This window comes from Panthera uncia, assembly GCF_023721935.1.
Source record: "Panthera uncia isolate 11264 chromosome B3 unlocalized genomic scaffold, Puncia_PCG_1.0 HiC_scaffold_1, whole genome shotgun sequence".
NCBI classification, from domain to species: domain Eukaryota; kingdom Metazoa; phylum Chordata; class Mammalia; order Carnivora; family Felidae; genus Panthera; species Panthera uncia.
The window spans coordinates 120,198,530-120,220,788 of NW_026057582.1; the positions used below are offsets into that span (position 1 = coordinate 120,198,530).

At 33.5% G+C, this 22,259-nt stretch overlaps 1 long non-coding RNA gene and 1 pseudogene across 3 annotated transcripts in view; one reads left to right on the forward strand and one right to left on the reverse strand.

The window, feature by feature from the left end:
* Positions 1-3,720: 3,720 nt before the first annotated feature.
* On the forward strand, positions 3,721-4,257 carry LOC125909035 (transcription factor BTF3-like; annotated as a pseudogene).
* Positions 4,258-18,017: 13,760 nt separating this feature from the next.
* The window catches only part of LOC125910207 (uncharacterized), a 41,117-nt gene continuing 36,875 nt past the window's right edge, over positions 18,018-22,259 (reverse strand). For all 3 annotated transcript variants that reach the window (XR_007453892.1, XR_007453891.1, XR_007453890.1), the window contains 2 exons: positions 22,148-22,251; positions 18,018-21,468 (listed from right to left, as the gene is read on the reverse strand). This is a non-coding gene — a long non-coding RNA (uncharacterized LOC125910207). The remainder of the gene's footprint in view (positions 21,469-22,147; positions 22,252-22,259) is intronic.

Sequence of the window (22,259 nt, forward strand, 5' to 3'; positions counted from 1 at the left end):
CCACTGTCATTATACATCTTCTAAGCCCACTAGAAAACTAAGTTCTTCCCCCAAGGCAAAACAGGGACATCTAGATTAATTGACCAATTAATTCATTTCAGTTGAAATTCATTGCTGTTGTCCATCAGGCTATAATGAATATTTGGTGGTATGTGGATTTGTTTGATCATGTAAGCTGGTAGTAATTATTAATGTAATGTATATGGTCACAAAGACTTGTATTGAGCACTTGGCACACTAATGGTTGGTGGTGGCACTTATACACTATAGTTGCCCGATCATGTTTACAACTCACTTCCTTTCCTTTTCTGTTAGGGAACATTCTTTTCCAGACTATGAAATACTGCTAGAGAGCTGATAATCATGGGGTGCCATACCTCTACTGGGGTTATGACCAAACTACGCAGAGTCAGTAAATATCTTTCTGAATCAATCTAGGTCCATTCCTCTATTCTTGGACTTCTATATAGTCAAGGGAAGAGAAAAGTTCACATTTTACTATGCTTACAAAGAAGATAACTAAACCTAGAGCTTCAAATTGCTTTTCCAATAAGATAATTAAAAAAATACTGTAGGATTAAGCAAAGCCAAGAAACATAGAACTAAGAAATGGAAAGAAAGCACAAGGCCAGATTATTCTTTAGATCAAACTCCTGTATTCCTCTGAGACTGAAGATAGACTCAGTATGGTTAGAAAAACTTATGAACTCCATTGTCCTTCTTTAAGATATTGGGTTGTATATCTTTCATTAATAACTGAGAGATATGAATGATAAAACAATTATGAGAAAAAGCAAAGTGGTAATAATATTAAAGCTTAGGAATGATGTTATTTCCAGAGTTCTCCTTGAACAATTTTTACTTAGAACATCATACTGGTAATAGAGAGAGAGCGAGAAAGAGATAAAATAGTGATATGAAGGTGGTACCATAGAGCAAGAGGAGACAATCAAATTCTCTTTTATATGTAATTAATTGTTGATCATATGGTGTCTAGTGCTGTGAAACAGAATCAGATAAAATATTTTAATAATTTAACTTTGTGTAATTTAATGTAGTTGTACAAATAAATGAATAAACTTGTACAAATATAATATGTGACCATGGGATTAAACTTTCTGTTTATGCCAACAAAGAGAAACTAGAGTGTGGACAGCATCAAGGTATAATGATTAGGTCAATAGTTCTTCAGTTAAGATGTATATAGATAAAAATATTGCCTCAACCAGTTACTATAAGAACTATCATTATTGCTGCCATCCCCAGCATCTGTTCGCAGCAGCATTATGTCCCAAACTTTCTAAGCTGCTTTATTTACATAATTTACTATTTAAAAGAGCAAATGGTGGTATGAATGTCATTTAGCCATGTATAAAAACATGTATATGGTATCAAATGTATAGTATTGTAATATATATCTTCTGGGATAATTGGAAATCTTTTTTTTTAGTTTTTTTAACTTGTATTTATTTTCACTTATTGATTTTATAATTATTATATTACATACACCAATATTCAATTATAAATAGTGATAATGTCAATATCTTGGTTTAGTTTTTTAGTTATTTTTACTTATTCAACTTCTGCCTAGTTATGAGTCACAAAAGATAATTATGTTTTTAAAATTATATTTAATGTCCTTTGTTCTCTAGCGCTTGAAATGTACAAATGTACTCAAAACTTTCTGTAGCATCCTCATGCAAATATTTAATTTAGAAACATCTTTGTGCATTCACTTTTTTTTAAATGAAATTTATTGTCAAATTGGTTTCCATACAACACCCAGTGCTCATCCCAACAGGTGTTCTCCTCAATCCCCATCACCCACTTTTAAAATGCAAGTTTTATAAACATTTAAAAGCACAGAATCTACCAGTTTTAAGTGTGCCACAAAAACATTTATCATACTCATTATTACATAAATAAGGAATTTGTAGACATGTGCTATTTCCTTCTTTCAAACAAGGAAGCCTCTATGAAGTTGATCAACTAAAAAATTTGTACAGTGAAGGAAACAATGAACAAACTAAAATGTAGCCTATGGAATGGGAGAAAATATTTGCAAATGGCATACCTGATAAAGGGTTAGTATTCAAAATCTATAAAGAACTTATCAAACTCAACACCCCAAAACCATACAACCCAGTTAAGAAACAGACTGAAGACATGAATAGATATTTTCCATAGAAGCCATCCAGATGGCTAACAGAGACATAAAAAGATGCTCAATGTCACTCATTATCAGGGAAACACAAATAAAAACCACAATGAGATACGACCTCACATGATTCAGAATGACTAAAATTAACAACACAGGAAAAAAAAACTGGTGTTGGAGAGGATAGAGAGAAAGAGGAGTCCTATTGCCCTGTTGGTGGGAAGCAAACAAGTACAGTTACTGTGAAAAACATTATGGAGGTTTCTCAAAAAAAAAACTAAAACTAGAACTACCCTATGATCCAGAAATTGCACAGTTAGGTATTTACCCCAAAGATACAAAAATACAGAGTCAAAGGGATACATGAACCACAATGTTTATAGCAGAATTATCAATGATAGCCAAACTATAGAGAGAGCCCAAATATCCATGGACTGATGAATGGATAAAGAGGTTGTATATATACACAATGGAATATTAACCCTCACAAAGAACGAAACCTTGCCATTTGCAATGATGTGGATGGAGGTAGAATGTATAATGCTAAGCAAAATAAGTCAATTAGAGAAAGACAAATACAATATGACTTCACTCGTATATGGAATTTAAGAAACAAAACAGATGAATATATGTGAAAGGGGGACATAAAAGAGAACAGAGGGAAACAAATCACATGTGATGATTAACAATAGAGAACAAACTGAATGTTGATGGAAGGTTGTGGGTGGGGAATGGGTTAGGTGGGTGATGGTTATTAAGGAGGGCATTTGCTGTGATGAGCACTGGGTATTGTATATAAGTGATGAGTCACTGAATTCTACATATGAAACCAATATTGCATTGTATTTTAAGTAAATTAAATTTAAATTAAAAAATAAAATAATAAAAAAGGAGCAAACAAACATTGTTTCACCACATAATTTAAAGGCATGTAAGCAGCCTAATCAAAACACACAGGCTTTTTTATTTTTCAACGTTTATTCATTTCTGAGAGACAAACAGAACGTGAGCAAGGGAGGAGCAGGGAGAGAGGTTAGACACAGAATCTGAAGCAGACTCTAGGCTCTGAGCTATCAGCACAAAGACCAATGTGGGGCCTAAGCCCACAAACCCTGAGATCATGACCTGATCTGAAGTCAGATGCTTAACTGACTGAGCCACCCAGGTGCCCCAAGGAACCTATTTTTTAAATGAATAGAATGGAGGAAACGTAAGTTATATAAAAATAATCAAAGTGAAATGAAATATCACAAACCACTTAAAAATAATTATAAAATGGCAAATGCAAATAAAAATAATATCCCCTGTTACATAAGAATAATGTTATTTAAAAATCATATTAAAAATCATAATAAAAAAACACAAAAAATGTTTTATTAAAAAAAGACAAGTCTGAGACTAACAGGATATTTAAACAGAAGAATAAGATACTCTTGATAAAAGGTATAATCAAGAGTTGACATCTTGTGTCCCTGTAGGTGTGCACCTAATCTCAGCTAGTCTGCCGGAGACACACTGAGCATCAATCCTAGCCCCTTCCTCAGTTCCATTTCCACTCCAAGATGAAAGAAACTATCATGAACCAGGAGAAACTCCCCAAACTGCAAGCACAAGTGTGCATTGGTGGGAAGGGAACTGCTCCCCCAAAGAAGAAGGTGGTTTGTAGAACAGCTACAGCAGATGATAAAAAACTGCAGTTCTTCTTACCTTTGTTAAGGTAAGTCATTATGTTCACAACCTAAGGATCCACTTTAACAACCCTAAAGTTCAGGCATTCCTGACAGCAAACACTTTCACCAATACATGCCATGCTGAGACAAAGCAGCTGACAGAAAAACTACCCGGTATCTTAAGCCAACTTGATCCACACATTCTGTCTAGTTTAAGAAGACTGGATGAAACTCTACTCAAAAAAAATCCATGGATGGAAAAGCAACACTTGCTGCCAGAAAAGATGTTGATGATGAAGTTCTAGATCTTGTGGAGAATTTAGATAAACCTTCTAAGAATGAAACAAACTTAATTAAGTCACCTTCTGAAGGAGATAAAAGTTGAAGAAATTACTGGGAGCTGCTATTTTATATTATGATTGATTTTTAAAATTTTATTAATGAATCTGATAAAATCTAGATCTTGAATATTTTTAAGCCCACACCCCTTGGACACTGCAGCTCGTGGCAGTTTTTGCTTATACACATTTCATTCTTCGTAGGTAAGTAAGCTGAAGAAGCCTAGGAATAAAGCTTGAATCAAGGTTAATAAAGTTTTTTGCCTAGCATATAGTTTTATTTTTTAAAATTTCATTGACACTGATTTGTGCAGAGAATGCAAAGTTGTTTATAGAAAGCTAATGACAGCATGCAATATATCTAGTAAACTTTGGTGACATTTGATTAAAGATTTTATAACTTATTTTTAAGTTTATTTATTTGAGAGAGACAGAGAGAGTGCAAGCAGGGGATGGACACAGAGAGAAGGAGAATCCCAAACAAGTTATTCACTGTCAGCACAGAACATGCTGTGGAATTCCATCCCATGGACCATGAGTTCATGACCTGAGCTGAAACTAAGAGTCAGTCACTTAACTGACTGAGTCATCCAGGTGCACCTAATTAAAGATTTTGAATGGGAGTATAATGTAACAAAGGTGGTATAAAATTCTCATATTTTAAAACTTCTCTCCAGAAGTCCTCAGGCTACTGTGGTTTATCTAATGAGTATAATTATAAAATGAGGATGGACAAAAAGGTATAATACACACACACACACACACACACACACACACACACAAAATTCCTGACCCCATTAAAGATAAATATTATACCATCAAATTTTATAGAGCAAAAATTGCAGAAAATCCATGGGATTTAAGTAAAACAACAGAGAAAATTTAAAACACTACTCAGTTTTTGACCAATCAAGGAAATTACAAACAAGAGTATAGTTAAAGTAATTATCACTATAGTTTGCTTTAGGGCCACCATGTTGCTATTTGTTTTCTATAGATCCTTGTATATTTTGTTCCTCCCTTTATTATTTTCTGATTTAGTTTTAGTTAATAAATTATTTTTATCCTTATATTTTAATCCTGCTATTGGCTTTTTAGCTATAGTTCTGTACAATTTTTTGTATTTGTTTATGGGTATAGTATGCATATTCAGGTTATCAGGGTCCGCATAGAGTTTATGTAGTACAGCTTTATGTAAAATATGAGAAACATGCATTACTATAGTTACATCATCCTTGCTCTATCTTATGTACTATTGTGATGCAGATTGTATTTATATATGTTACAACACCCACAAACCATTATTATAATCTTAGGTTTTAATGATAATAATAACATAGTTTTCAAATATTGAAAGAAAAGATAAAACATGTATTTTATTAACCAACATATATCTTAAATTATTTTTCTGCTTCCTTTTCTCTTTCCCCAAGATTCCAATGACATTTATGTCAATAGAAAAATATCTAAGATGACTCAGATGTGGTATTAACAGATAAGGACTTTAAACAACTCATTAAAATGTATTTAAATATTTGAAGGAAAAGATTCTCATAATGGATGAATATATAGGAATATAAGCAGAGAAACGGAAATTACAAAAATGAACAAAATTAATATTCTAGAACTAAAAAAGAAAAATACAGAAGTAAAATATTTAAAGTAAAATTGGAAAATGGATAATGGATAATAAATAGACTTTTATTTCTAGTGAAGCAGAGAATAGTGAACCAGAGGCCAGATCAATAGAGAAATAACTGAGTTGGAAATTTCAAAAAAATATTTTAAAAAATGAACACATCACTAATGTGTGCAAAAATAAAGTAGTATTCTAACATAGACATAGTTGTAGTCCACTATGAGAAGAGGGCCTGGTAAGGGGGAAAAATACTGGAAAAAACAATGGCTGAACGTATCTCAAATTTCATGAGGAACATCAGTCTACAATCAAAAAGTTTGGTGAACACCAAACAAGATAAATACAAAGAAAACCGCACTTAAATACAAAGATAAAGAAAAACCTTAAACAGATACACAGGAACACAGATACAATAAATAAACATAAATAATGATTCAAGGATGAATGAATTCTCAAAACATCGGAGGCCAGAAAGCAATAAAATGCCATGCTTAAGGTGCTAAAAGAAGAAAAAAATGTCCAACTATAATTGTATATTCAATAAAAATGATATTAAAATATTTTTTCAAACAAATGGAAGGTGAGAAAATTTGTTGTTAATACACTACCACTGCAAGAATACTAAAAGAAGTTCTTCAGGCTGAAGAAAAAGAGCAGAAGATGGAAACAGAAAAAAAAGAAAAAGTAGAAATGACAATCATATAAGTAATTACAAATATATTCTCAATTTACTTAAAATACTGATTGCAGAAAGGAAAATTTTAATATATAGATTTGATAGCATATGTAGACATAAAATATGATGAGAACAAAGGACAAAGGAATACTAAGTATAACTACTTTGCTGAAAGTTTTTTACACTTTAAATTACACGCTTTAAATATTATACAATATTAACTCTAAGACTAACATAAGTTAAGCTACATATTATAATCCATATGGGAACCCCTAAACAAAAATACTTAAAAGTAGAGCTAAAATATAAGAGTATCATGTCATCTATGAAGAGTGAAAGTTTGACTTATTTACCAATTTGTATGCCTTATATTTCTTTTTGTTGTCTGATTGCTGAGTCTAGGACTTCCAGTAATATATTGAACAACAGTGGTGAGAGTGGACTTCTCTGTTATGTTCCTGCCCTGCTAGAACTAATATATGAATTCAGCAAGTTCACAGGATATAAAATCAATGTACAGAAATTGGTTACATTTCTATACACCAATAATGAAGCAGCAGAAAGAGAAATTAAGGAATCAATCCCATTTACAATAGAACTAAAACCATAAGATACCTGGGAATAAACCTAACCAAGGAGGTAAAAGATCTGTATGCTGAAAACTATAGAGAGTTTATGAAAGAAATTGAAGAAGACACAAAGAAATGGAAAAGCATTCCATGCTCATGGACTGGAAGAATAAACATTGTTAATATGTCTATACTACCCAAAGCAATCTATACATTCAATGCAATCCTATCAAAATAACACCAGCATTATTCACAGCTAGAACAAACAATACTCAAATTTGTATGGAAACACAAAATACCCTGAATAGTCAAAGCAATATTGAAAAAGAAAAACAAAACTGAAGGCATCCCGATTCCAGATTTCAAGTTGTATTACAAAGCTTTAATCATCAAGATAGTATGGTACTGGCACAAAAACAGACACATAGATCAATGGAACAGAATAGAAAACCCAGAAATGGATCCACAACTGTACAACCAACTAATCTTTGACAAAGCAGGAAAGAATATCTAATGGAAAAAAGTATCTTCAGCAAATGGTGCTGAGAAAAGTGGACAATGACTTGCAGAAGAATAAAAGTGGATGGCTTTCATACACCATACACAAAAATACATTCACAATGGATGAAAGACCTCAGTGTGGGAAAGGAAACTATCAAAATTCTGGAGAAGAAAATAGTCAGCAACCTCCTTGACCTCAGCTGCAGCAACTTCTTACTTGACATGTCTCCAGAGGTAATGGAACCAACAGCAAAAATCAAAAATGAGACTTCATAAAGATAAAAGCTTCTGCACAACAAAGGAAACAATCAACAAAACTAAAAGCCAATCGATGGAATAGGAGAAGATATTTGCAAATGACCTATCAGATAAAGGGTTAGTATCCAAAATCTACAAAGACTTCACCAAACTCAACATGCAAAATTCCTCCAAATAATCCAGTGAAGAAATGGGCAGAAGACAAGAATAGACACTTTTCCAAAGAAGACACCCAGATAGCTAACAGACACATGAAAAGATGCTCAACATCATTCATCATCAGAGAAATACAAATCAAAACCACAATGAGGTACAATCTCATACCTGTCAGAATGTCAGAATGTCTAAAATTAACAACTCAGGAAACAACAGATGATGGCAAGGAGTTGGAGAAAGGGGAAAACTTTTGCACTGTTGATGGGAATGCAAACTGGTGAGGCCACTCTGGAAAACAGTATGAAAGTGCCTCAAAACATTAAAAATAGAACTAGCCTATGATCCAGCTATTGCACTACAAAGTATTTATCCAAAGTATACAAAAGTGCTGATTTGAAGGGGCACATGCACCCCAATGTGTATAGCATCACTATCAACAGTAACCAAAGTATGGAAAGAGCCCAAATGTCCATCAACTGATGAATGGAGATACACACACACACACACACACACATATATATATAATGGAATATTACTTGGCTATCAAAAAGAATGAAATCATTCCATTTGCAACAATGTGGATGGAACTAGAGAGTATTATGCTAAGCAAATTAAGGCAATCAGAGAAAGTCAAATATCATAGGACTTCACTCACGTGTAATGAATGTAAGAAACACAACAGGTGAGCATAGGGGAAGGGAAGGGAGAGGGAGACAAACCATAAGAGACTCTTAAATACAGAGAACAAACTGAAGGTTGCCAGAGAGGAGGTGGGTGGGAAGATGGGCTAAATAAATGATGGGCATTAAGGAAGGCATGACACTGGGTGTCATATGTAAGTGATGAATCACTGGGTTCTACTCCTGAAACCAGTACTACATTGTATGTTAACTAACTTGAATTCAAATAAATAAATTTTAAAAAGAGAGAAGTAACAGGTAAATAGAGAAGTTGATATAGAATACTAATATACATTCAATTAGTTCAATAATTTTGTAATTATTTAATTATTTGCAAAAAGAAGGAAGCAAAGCAGGGAGAAAGGTGTAAACTAAAAGGGACAAATAGGGGAGAAAAGTAGGTAAATAATAGGAATAAATCCAAATATATCAACAGGTATATTTAATGTAAATAGACCAAAAGATTTCAAAAGGTTTAAAAGGCATTGATGGTTAAACTAGATAAACATTAAGACCCAGCCATATGCACTCTACAACAGTTACACTATAAATATAAAGACACAGATTAAAAGTAAATAGGTGGAAAGACATATCAGACAAGTGATAATCATAGGAAAGTTGGTATTACTATTCTAAGACAAAGCAAACTTCAAGACAATGAATATATCTAAAATAAAGGGAAACATAATAACAGGAAAAAATACATTAAGAAGTCATGATAGTCATAAAAGTGTAATAAATAAAACGTCTTCAGATACATAAGAAGCTAATGAGACTTCTTACTATAAAACGTCCCCTGTGGCAAGGGAATTAGAACAAAAATAAACTATTGGGACTTCATCAAAATAAAAAGTGTCTGCACAGCAAAGGAAAAAATTCAACAAAACTAAAAGGCAACCTATGGAATGGGAGAAGATATTTACAAATGACATATCAGATAAAGGGTTAGCATCCAAAATATATAAAGAATGTATCAAACCCAATACCACAAAAATTAATAATCTGATTAAAAATTAACAGAAGAGATAGACATTTTTTCAAAGAAGACATACAGATGGCCAACAGACATATGAAAAGATGGTCATCATCACTTACCATTAGGGAAATAAAAATCAAAATTACAATGAAAAATCACCTCACACCTGTCAGAATGGCTAAAATTAACAACACAAGAAACAAAAGGTTTTGGGAAGGATGTGGAGAAAGGGGAACACCCACACTTTTGGTGAGACAACCACTGTACCCACTGTAGAAAAAAGCATGGAGATTCCTTGAACTACCTTACGACCCAGCATTGCACTACTAGGCATTTACCCAAAGGATACAAAAACACAGATTCAACAGGACACTTTGATGTTTATAGCAGCATTATCAGCAATAACCAAACTATGGAAAGAACCCAAATGTCCATCAATGGATGAATGGGTAAAGATGTATTGTGTGTGTGTGTGTGTGTGTGTGTGTGTGTGTGTGATGGAATATTACTCAGCCATCAGAAGTAATAACATCTTGCCATTTACAATAACATTGATGGAGCTAAAGTATATTATGCTAAGTGAAATAAGTCAGAGAAAGACAAACACCATATGATTTCACTCATATGTGGAATATAACAAACAAAACAGATGAATATAGGGAGAGGGGGAGGAGAAAGAGGGAGGCAAATAATAAGACTTAACTATAGAGAACAAGCTTAGGGCTGATGAAGGGATGTGGGAGGGAGATGGGCTAAATGGTTGATGGGTAATAAGGAGGGCAGTTATGATGAGCACTGGGTGTTACATGTAAGTGATGAATCACTAAAATCTACTCTTGAAACCTATACTACACAATATGTTAACTAACTAGAATTTAAATACAAACTTGAAAATAAATGAATAAATACAAACAAACGTGGAAGAAAAAAGTACATTAGGGGGTTAAGAAGGTGGAGGAGTAGGGAGACCCTAAGAATGTCTCATCCCTTGAACACAGCTAAATAGTTATCAAATCATTCTGAACACCTAATAAATCAATTAGATGTCTAAATGAACAAAAACTTTGAGACTACGTATAGGAAAGAGACCACCATTTGGAAGGTAGAAAGTGTAGAGAGTTTACAAGGGAATATATTGCTCTGGGTGCAGCTACCGGGAGGGAGCCTGCTTACAGAGGCAAAGTAGTAAAAGCATCTGAGTACTTCTACTTTTCTTCTGCATTTCTCTATTAGTGGGAATTGCCAGGCATAAAAGTGTTCAAGTGGTAAAGAGGTGTAGAATACCAGGAGTGACAGCATGGTCTGAGAATCCCTTGGGTCACAAGAAAGATGGGATATGCCAACATGCTGTGCTGTTTCCAGGGATAAGAGAGGGGACCCATTCTGGCTGACAGCAGTAAGCAAGGGTGTCGGCCTTCTTCTTTGTTTTGACATAAACTCTGAACAGCCACACAGGCCCACCACTGTTTTCACTTGGTCAGGCAAAAGTATGACAAGACTCTTCCCAAGAGGAACAGTGTGGGTATACACTGTGGGAATCCCTAAAATTTGGAGTTTTGAAACTCAGACATGCTCCTGAGATTAAAAAAAGCTTGGACACAGTAAAGGTGAATGTGGGGTTCTGATGAAAACTGGGGACACAAGAGGGGTAATTAATTACTCTTCTGTGAGGACTTCCTGACTGTGGATGGTGCTAACTTTCAGCTCCAGAGATATAGAGCAGGGCACAGCCAAAGTCATTCTGCCCTTCAGAACTGAAAGCCTTCAGGGAGCAAAATGGCACCACCTAGTGTAGGCAAGAGCCACTTAAGCCAAGCCCTGCCCCGCCTGCACCCAGGAGGCACATTTCCACTGATACAAGACAGCCTGAAAATCAGCATCCCACAGAAATACATCCCTCCTGCAGAAGAGCAGCAGAAATAATTTGCATTCACCAAGTCTACTGATAATAGACTTCAGCTTTAGGGGAAATAGGATCTAACTTCTGTTTTACTTTTATTCTTTATTTTATTTTATTTTTTTACTATTAATTTTTCACTTATTTTCTTAGTTTTTTTATATTCCTTTTTTTTACTTTCTACTATTATTATTTTTTATTCATTATTTTATTAATTGTACTTATATTTTATCATTTATTATTGTTAATATTGCGTGTATTTATTATTTCATTAATATTGTTTTAATTTTAATTTAATTTAATTTAATTTTACTTTATTTTATTTATTTTTGGATCTAGAATCTTTTAATAAGCAGACCAAAACACACCCAGGATGTAGTTTTGCTTTGTTTTGTTTGTTTCTTTGCTTTTCATTTGTTTCGTTTTCCTTTTCTTTCTTTGCTCTTTTCTTTTCCTGAAAAAATGATCAGATGGAAAAACTCATTCCAAAAGAAAGGACAGAAGAACTCATGGCCAGGGATCTAATGAACCCAAATATAAATAAGATTTCTGAACTAGAATTTAAAAGCACAATTATAAGAATACTAGCTGGGGTTGAAAAAAAGCATAGAAGACACCAGAGAATCTCTTCGTACAGAGATTAAGAACTAAGATCTAGTCAGGTTGAAATTAAAAATGCTATAAATGAGATGCAATCTCAAATGGATGCCATAACAGCAAGGATGGATGAAGTAGAGCAGCAAATCAGTGATATAGAAAATAAACTTATGGAAAATAATGAAGCTGAAAAGGGAAACAAAGGCACAAAGGTCACAGTACAAGGCCTAGAGAACTCAGTAACTTATTAAAGAATAACATTTGTATCATAGGAGTCTCAGAAGATAAAGAGAGAGAAAAAGTGGCAGAAGGTTTATGTGAGCAAAGTAGAGCTAAAAAACTTCCCTAATCTTGGAAAGCACACAGATAATAAAATCAAAGAAGCACAGAGACCTCCCATTAAATTCAACAGCAGCTGACCATCACCAAGGCCTATATCATGGTCAAATTTACAAAATACACAGACAAGGAAAGAATTGTGAATGCAACAAGGGGAAAAAAGTATTTAACCTCCAAAGGAAGACAGGTCAGCTTTGCAGCAGATCTGTCCACAGAAACTTGGCAGGCCAGAAGGGAGTCACGGCATATATTCAACGTTCTGAATGGGAAATATACAGCTAAGGATTCTTTATCCAGCAAGGCTATAATTTAGAATAAATGGAGCAGTAAAGAGTTTCCACTAAACTAGCTTTGCAAGAAATTTTAAGGGGAACTCCTTGAGTGAAGAAAAAAATAAAACAAACAAACAAAAAATACCAAAAGCAAGAGAGACAAGACCAGAAAATATTAACATTACCAGAAACATCAACTCTACAGGCAAGACAATGGCACTAAATTTATATATTTCAATATTCGCTCTGAATATAAATGGACTAAACGCTCCTATCAAAACACATAGGGCTTCTAAATTGATAAAAAAAAAAAAAGCAAGATACATCTATATGTGGCCTACAAGAGACTCATTTTTGACCTCAGGGATCTGCAGATTGAAAAGTGGGGAGATGAGCAAACATATATCACACTAATGGATGTCAAAAGAAAGCTGTAGTAACTATACTTACATCAGACAAAGTAGACTTTAAAACAAAGATTGTAACAAGAGATGAACAAGGGCATTATATCATAATTAAGGGGTCAATATCTAACAATTGTAAATACTTATGCCCCCAATTGGAAAAGCCAAATGTATAAATAAATTTTAAAAATAACATGAAGAAATTCATTGATAATAACACAACAATAGTAGGTGACTTTAACACCCCACTTACAGCAAGGGCAGATCATCTAAACAGAAAATAAACAAGGAAACAATCTCTTTGAATGAAACACTGGATCAGAATAATTTAAGACATACATTCAGAGCATTTCATCCTAAAGCAGCAGATTACACATTCTTCTCAAGTACACATGGAATATTCTCCAGAAGAGATCCCATACTGGGTCATAAATCAGCCCTCAACAGGTACAAAAAGATCAAGATCATACCATGCATATTTTCAAGTCACAACATTATGAAACTTGAAATAAACCACAAGAAAAAAATTTGGAAAGCCCTAAAATACATGGAGATTAAAGAGCATCCTACAAAAATGAATGGGTTAACCAGGAAATGAAAGAAATTGAAAAATCATGGAAGCAAATGAAAATAAAAACACAAAAATCCAAACACTTGGGGATGCAGCAAAGGCAGTTTTAAGAGGAAAGTATATTGAAATACAGGCCTATCTCAAGAAGTAACAAAGTTCCCAAATACACAACCTAACCTTACACCTAAACGAGGTAGAAAATGCCAGAAAATAAAACCTAAAACCATCAGAAGGGAAATAATAAAATTAGAGCAGAAATAAATGATATATAAACAAAAAAACAGTAGAAAGTAAGAGCTTGTTCTTTGAAAGAATAAACAAAATCTATTAACTTCTAGTCAAAAAGAAAAGAGAAAGGACCCAAAAAAGAAAAGAGAAAGGACCCAAATAGATATAATCATGAATGAAAAAGGAAAGATCACAACCAACACCACAGAAATACAAACAATGATAAGAGAATACTATAAAAAAATTATATGCCAACAGACTAACTGTGTATCTGGATGAAATGGACAAATTCCTAGAAACTCACAAATGACCAAAACTGAAACAGGAAGAAATAGACAATTTGAACAGACCCATACAAGCAAGAAATTGAATTAATTATAAAAATTCTCCCAACAAACAAGAGTCCTGGGCCAGATGGCATCCCAGGGGATTTCTAACAAACATTTAAGGAAGAGTTAATACCAATTCTTCTCAAAGTGTTCCAAAAACTAGAAATGGAAGAAAAACTTCCAAACTCATTCTATGAAGCCAGCATTACCTTGATTCCAAAACCAGACAAAGACCCCACGCAAAATGAGTATTACAGGCCACTTTTCCTGATGAAAATGGATGAAAAAATTCTCAACAAGATACTAACAAATTGAATTCAACAGTATATTAATTATTCACTATGATCATGTGAGATTTACTCCTGGGCTACAGAGCTTGTCCAATAGTGCAAATCAATCAACATGACACACTACATTAATAAAATAAAGGATAATAACCATATGATCCTCTCCTGTCAAAAAATGCAGAAAAAGCATTAAAACCCTCAAGAAAGTAGGGATAGAAGGAACATATCTCCACATCATATAGGCCATATATGGAAGACCCATAGCTAATATCATCCCCAATGAGGAAAAACTGAGACCCTTTCTCCTGTGGTCAGGAACAAGACAAGGATGTCCACTCTCACCATTACTATTTAACATAGTACTGGAAGTCCTAGCCTCATCAGTCAGAAAACAAAAAAATAAATAAATAAAGGGAATGCAAAAAGGCAAGGAAGAAGTAAAACTTTCTATTTCCAAATAACATGATATTCTATGTAGAAAAACCAAAAGACCACTCCAAAAAATTGCTACTACTAAGAAATGAATTTAGCAAAGTCACAGGATATAAAATCAAAGTGCATAAATTTGTTGAATTTCCATACACCAATAACGAAGCAATAGAAAAAGAAATCAAGGAATCAATCCCATTTACAATTGCACCAAGAACAATAAGATACCTAGGAATAAACCTACCTAAAGAGGTAAGAAATCTGTATGCTGAAAACTAAAGAACACTTATGGAAGAAATTGAACAGGACATAAAGAAATGGAAAAGATTCAATGCTTACGGATTGGAAGAACAAGTATTATTAAAATGTTTATACTACCTAAAGCAATCTACACATTTAATTCAATCCCTATCAAAATAACACCAGAGTTTTCACGTTTAGAACAAAAAATCCTAAAATTTGTATAGAACCACAAAATTCCCTGAATAGCCAAAGCAATCCTGAAAAAGAAAACAAACCTAGAGGCATCTCAATTCCAGATTTCAAGCTATATTACAAAGCTGTAGTCATCAAGACAGTATGCTACTGGAACAAAAACAGACACATAGATCAATGGGACAGTACAGAAAACAGAAATGGACCCACAACTATATGGTCAACTCATTTTGACAGAGTTGTAAAGAACATCCAATGGAAAAAAGACAGTCTCTTCAACAAATGGTGTTGAGAAAACTGGACAGCAACATGCAGAAGAATGAAACTGGACCACTTTCTTACACCATATACAAAAATAAAATGAAAATGAATGAAAGACCTAAATGTGACAGGAAGCCATCAAAATTCTAGAGAGGAAAACAGGCAGCAACCTCTTTGACCTTGGTCACAGCAATGTCTTACTAGTCTTGTCTTCAGAGCCAAGGGAAACAAAAGCAAATATGAACTATTGGGACTTCAAGAGAAAAAGCTTCCGCACAGCAAAAGAAACAATCAACAAAACCAAAAGGCACCCTACAGAATGGGAGAAGATATTTGCAATATATCTGATAAAGGGTTAGTATCCAAAATCTATAGAGCTTATTGGGACACCTGGGTGGCTCAGTCTTTTGTATCCAACTTCAAGTCAGGTCATGATCTCACAGTTTGTGATTTTGAGCTCCACTTCAGGTTCTGTGTTGACAGCTCAGATCCTGGAGCCTGCTTCAGATTTTGCACCTCCCTCTCTCTCTGCCCTTCCCTTGCTTTCTGTCTCTCTCTCAAAAATAAACATTACAACTTTTTAAAAAAGAGCTTATCAAAGTCAACAACCAAAAAAACAAAATAATCCAGTTAGGAAATGGTCAGAAGACATGAATAGACATCTTTCCATAGAAGCCATCCATATGACTAACAGACCCATGAAAATAGACTCAACATCACTCATCATCAAGGAAATACAAATCAAAACCACAATGAGAAATCACTGCATACCTGTCAGTATAGCTAATATTAACAACACAGAAACAATGGGTGCTGTCAAGAATGCAGAGAAAGGGGAACCCTCTTGCACTTTTGGTGGGAAGCAAACAGTTGCAGCCACTCTGGAGATTATTATGAAGTTTCCTCAAAAAACTAAATATAGAACTACCCTATGATCCAGCAATTGCACAAGTAGGTATTTACCCAAAGGATGCAAAAATACAGATTTGAAGGTGTACGTACACCACAATGTTTATAGACGAATTATCAACAATAACCTAACTACAGAGAGAGCTCAAATGTCCATCGACTGATAATGGATAAGGAGGATGTGGTATATATATCAATGGAATATTACTCAACCATCAAAAAGAATGAAATATTGCCATTTGCTATGACATGGATGAAGCTGAACTATATTATGCTCAGTGAAGTAAGTCAATCAGAGGAAGAAAAATACCATATGATTTCACTCATCTGAGGAATTTAAGAAACAAAACAGATGAACATATGGGAAGGAGGGAATAAAAGAGAAGAAAGTTAAACCACAAGTGATGTTTAAAGATAGACAAAAAACTGAGGGTTGATGGAGGGATGTGGGTGGGAGATGGGTTATATGGGTGATGGGTATTGAGGATCGTGCTTGTTATGATGAGCACTGGGTTTTGTATGTAAGTGATGAATCACTGAATTCTACTTCTGAAACCAATATTGTACTGTATATTAACTAACCAAAATATAAATAAAAAGTTAAATTTGGAAAAATAAAAAGAAATTTTACCAAGAAGATTTATAACTGGCAGCTAACCTCATGAAAAATTGTTTATCTTTTTAAGTGACCAAGTTGAAAATTGAAGGCACAATAAGATACCACCTCACACCCACTGAAATAGGTAAAACATAAAAGAATAAGAGTATTTAATTTTAATAGTGATGGATATTAGCTGAAAATATCACAGACTGTCTGAAAGTCTAAAATACTTCCAAATATTTAATATACATTTTGGCAGTTCCTTATGAAGTTAAACAAAATCTATCCTATAATCAATCACATTCCATTTTTAGGCGATTACGGAAGAGATCTGCGAATATATTCAAAGTAGCTAAAAACTGAAAAAACCCCACAAATGACCATCAACAGGAGAATGGGTATGCAAATTGAAATATGCCCATTCAATGGAATGTTTTTCTGCAATTAGAAAGAAAAATTTAAAAATCTACTGATACTGGGAATAACATGGATGAATTCCAATATGATTATGATGAGTGGATGGAGCTAGACACATACTGTGTTTCCATTTATATTAATCTCAAGAACAGATAAAACTAATGTATAACACTAAAAATAAAAACATTGTTTCCTATGAGAATTAAATGTGGCTAGAAGGAGACAATAGGGGAGGTTCTCAAGTAATAAAAATATTCTACCTCCTGAATAAGGTACTAATTACATGGGTATACAATTAACATGAAGACACTTTGGCAAACTATTGATAATGGTGGGACCTGGGCTCCTGGTGCAAGTTTATCATTCTTTTCTCCTTATACTCTGCATGTTTACCCTGTGTTCACAGTGAGTAGTTTTATAAAATTCACAATAGAACATATCTTCATTACAAAAGAAAACAAGTGAATAAGTGGATTATACATGTTTAAGAATTTATTTAGAAAACGCAAAGAACTACAGAAAAATATATAAATAAATTAAAACAGTTAAAAAAACACACTGATAAGTTGTACCAACAAGCTGACTGGGGGAGAAGAAAAGGATCAACTAATGATGTTAAAAATCCACGAGTCAGATTTACTTCATTAAAAAAAAAGGCATAGCAAAACAAAAACTGGAATGAAAATGGGTATCAGTTGAAATGAGAAATTAAGAGAGTGATGAAAGAACCCTTTGTATAACTTCACGTTACTTTGTTGGAAAATCTGCTTGGATTGTGATGTTCTAGGATAAACCAAGTTAAATATAAGATGCCAGACATAAAACAAACAGTCACTATAGAAAAAAGTGAGAAAATTTTATAGATAGCCTCAGTTCTACTTCAAACCACCAGAAGAAAGGACAGTTCAGATTATTTAATTGATGTGTTCACTTAGCCATTCATATTAATGCTAAAGGTTTTCAACCCATTCTATAGCACAGAATATCCTCAAAATTAATTTAACACAACCAGAAAATCTGATATAAAACCATGACAAAAATAGGACAGAAAATCATGGATCAACTTCATTTAATAGTATACTTGCAAAAAGTCCAAATCAAATTAAGATATTCATAATTTAGTAAATTTAGAGCAAAACATTTTTTACCAAAACATTTTTACCAAATTATTAATTCAATGAATAAAATAAAGTTTCAATAATATAATTATTTCACAATAATAGAAGTTTAATTGAAGAATAATACATTTTTTTTAGGAAAAAATATTTATTACATTACCACCTGGTTTTGATGAAATTTCTTAAAAATATAAAAGGTGGGAAACTTACCTAATATGATACACAAAAATATCTCAAATTTAAAATTCAAATATTGCATTAATGATTGAGACCACCTAAATAAAAATAACTTACCTATTAAGTTTAGGACCTGATACCACCCCTAGCAGAGTCCTATACACAAGATAGAACTACAAACCAATAAATACATTGACAGTTTTCCCATCTAAGCTATAGCTCTTCTATTATTGAAAATATCTTACTCATGTAGGCAAACAGCTTATTTATCAGACAAAAATTTTGATTATCTACACTCCCATCAAGGACCTCATGTTACTCTTTTACCAATCTTAAACTATTGTATGCCAAATTTTGTCCATTCTTAACCATTTCCATTTTTTGAAAAACCCACCTCAAACCACATCAACCCAGACCCCAAAGCCTACTTTTGAAACACTACTAAACGTTGTCAAAGTGGTGTTTTCCCTTGCTGCAGTAAGTTTACTTAGTCACTCAGCTTTTCTTGATCATCGTTCTTTCTTGGAGTCTTTTTGGTTAATAGACCAGCAACAATATACTGGTCAAACCCAAGGTTTGATTAAATCAATGGTGGGTAAAAGTTCCACATTTGTTTAAGTGCTCTGAAAGTACCAGTCAGTGAACATTATCAACATAATTAAATCAAGATCACTTGGAAGGAGAGAATCAAAATGATCAGTATTTGCAAATGATTTGGTATGTACTTTGACAAAATCTGAAAAGTCATGAGAAGAATAAGGTGACCACCTTCCCCCCCAAAACAAAATTTTCAGATTTAGAAAAAATATCAACTAAGAAAATAAACTGAAAAAAAATCACAAATTGAAAATGTTAACAGTAATTAAAATTGCTGAATAAAAAGAAAGACATACCTTGTCCTTGGATAGGAAGACTTATATTACTAAAAATTAATTCCCCCTAAATTAATTTACTTAAGGTGATGAAATTGCAGTCTAAACTGTAATTTCTTCCAACGAGAAGACACATGAGACAGGAGGCAGAAGAAGAGACACACATATCCACAGAAAAAAAATGGTGCCAGTCACAGATGAAATACAGCATATGTGCAAGATGGCATTACAGATAAATGGGCAATTATTGGCAAATAATCGCAAGTAATGGCAAATAACTTGGCAACTTTAAGATTTCAAATCAAAAAAATTTCTCATGATTTAAGAATTTGAATAAAAGAAACACAAAAGAATAAGAAGTTAACATAGGTGAACGGTTTTATGAAATCAGTATAAATATTTTTTCCAAAATGACATGAAACTCAGAAGCCATAAAAGCAAACATGGTTATACTTGGACATATAACAATCATACACATTCTTACAACAAAAATGAAGTATAAAAGTGCATAAAAATATCTATAATGCTTCACAATCCAAATCTTATTCTCCCAGTAATAAATGAGCTCTTCAAAACCAGAAATCTAAACCCCCACCCCCAAAATTGGACATAAAGAGGAAATTAAAGAATACAGATGGCTAATAAACATGAAAAAATGATCAAACTCAAAAACAAAAGAAATACAATTTAAGACAATAGTTTGGGCTATCACATTGGCAAAAAATTTAAATATTTATAAAATCCATTATCTGTGAAGTTGTGGGGAAAGCTGGCAATCTCATTCATTGCCATTTGAGGATAAAGTTGTCACCACATTTTAAGGAAATCTTGTAATAATTTGAAATGTGCATATCCTTAATCCCAGTATTTGAACTGCTAAGTAATTTATTATGATATAATAGACAAGTGCAGAATTATTGATAGGGAGTTTCATTGCACAGAAATTTGGTGCTAACATAAATATCTATGAATGAGAAATGCTTATAACATTTAATTATATTTCACCTACAAAACAGTCGTGCAGTCATTCAACAAATGACACAGATGTGTATTACTGAAATAGAAAAGGGTATTAAAACTGTTAAATTAAAAACAATTTGCAGAAGAATGTGTACAATATGGCCCTACTTCCAGAACCCCTCAAAATAGTTTGTGTGTATGTGTCTGTGTGACTGTATGTGTGCATCTATCCACTTAAAGAGTGCACACAACTCCCTTAATAGAAGAAAACTTTGGGGGGGTAGAATTGGGAGGGAGGAGGGAACTTAATTTATATATTAGATATTTAGATACACTTTGAAGTTTTGAAAAAAAATTGTGTAAAGTTTCTTTTCAATATATCCAATATTTAAATTTTACCATATGGCAAATGGAAATTATAAATGTATATTTATGGGAGCACTGAGCAATTCCATCATTTTGAGATTCTTGTGCAATAATATTTCCTCTACTGAGGCTCCTGGGATTGAGTCAAGTGGCAGCAAGGGAAACAGTCACCATGCCCAAATTAAAGTCTCATCGATGATATCCCAACATGAGCATTTCTCAGTTAAGCATTTCTTATCTGCAGGAGGTGTCCACTGCAACACAGGAAAGAGACGAGTCTCCAAGCATAAAGAAGACTGTATCATTGTTTTGGTGAAGCTTGTAGTAGAAGTAATGGTACCCTCAATAATAAATCCACCTCACATTTGTGGTCATCACCTGCAAGGATACAGGAGGGAAAATTGGCAAAGTTGTGGGACTTTTCTAAGGAGCTTATTGGGGGCTATGAAATTCTTATATACTCTACCTGTACATATCCTGGAATGAATCTACCCAGGGGACACACAGAAACCACATTTTCAGCTGCTGGGTCCACATTGGCCAGAAAAATTACTTTAAATCTCCCTAAATCAAACATCAGTGCTACTTTTTCTTCCTTGCTGGGCTAAAAAGTGATAGGCACCTCCAACTATCTCAGATTTTTATCTCTTTCCCTCTGTATTGGCTTCTTAAAGTTCTAGGTCACTCATTCATTTGGCCAATTATTTCAGAAGAAAATAGTTGTCTTCCCTCCAGTCTAATGGTTTTTGAGAACCACTGAAACTCATGAAACTGACTCTGTTAACACATTGGATCCAGCCAATTAGGAGCTTAGTTTATTGGATAAGAAAAGTTAAGAAAATCTTTCTTATTAACCATAACTATACTAACTGAAATGTAGAAAATCTATGAATGTATATAAGAAAAGCTGTATCTCTTAACTCACTATGCATTCTGGCCCTTGAAGTCAACTAGAATATAACCAGAAGTCATTAATCTTCAGAAAATTAACATCTAATTTTCTGCCCAGACATGGTTGCTCCTAGAAAGCAAGGAATATTCTGAAAAAAAACCTTACCTTCAGAGGGTAGCATTTGGACAACAGCCCCTTTGTCTGAAGAGTCTTGTTTCAAGGATTTACTGGTATCATTCACTCCAAATGAGTTCCCAAGAAGTGATCTTCTGAGGGG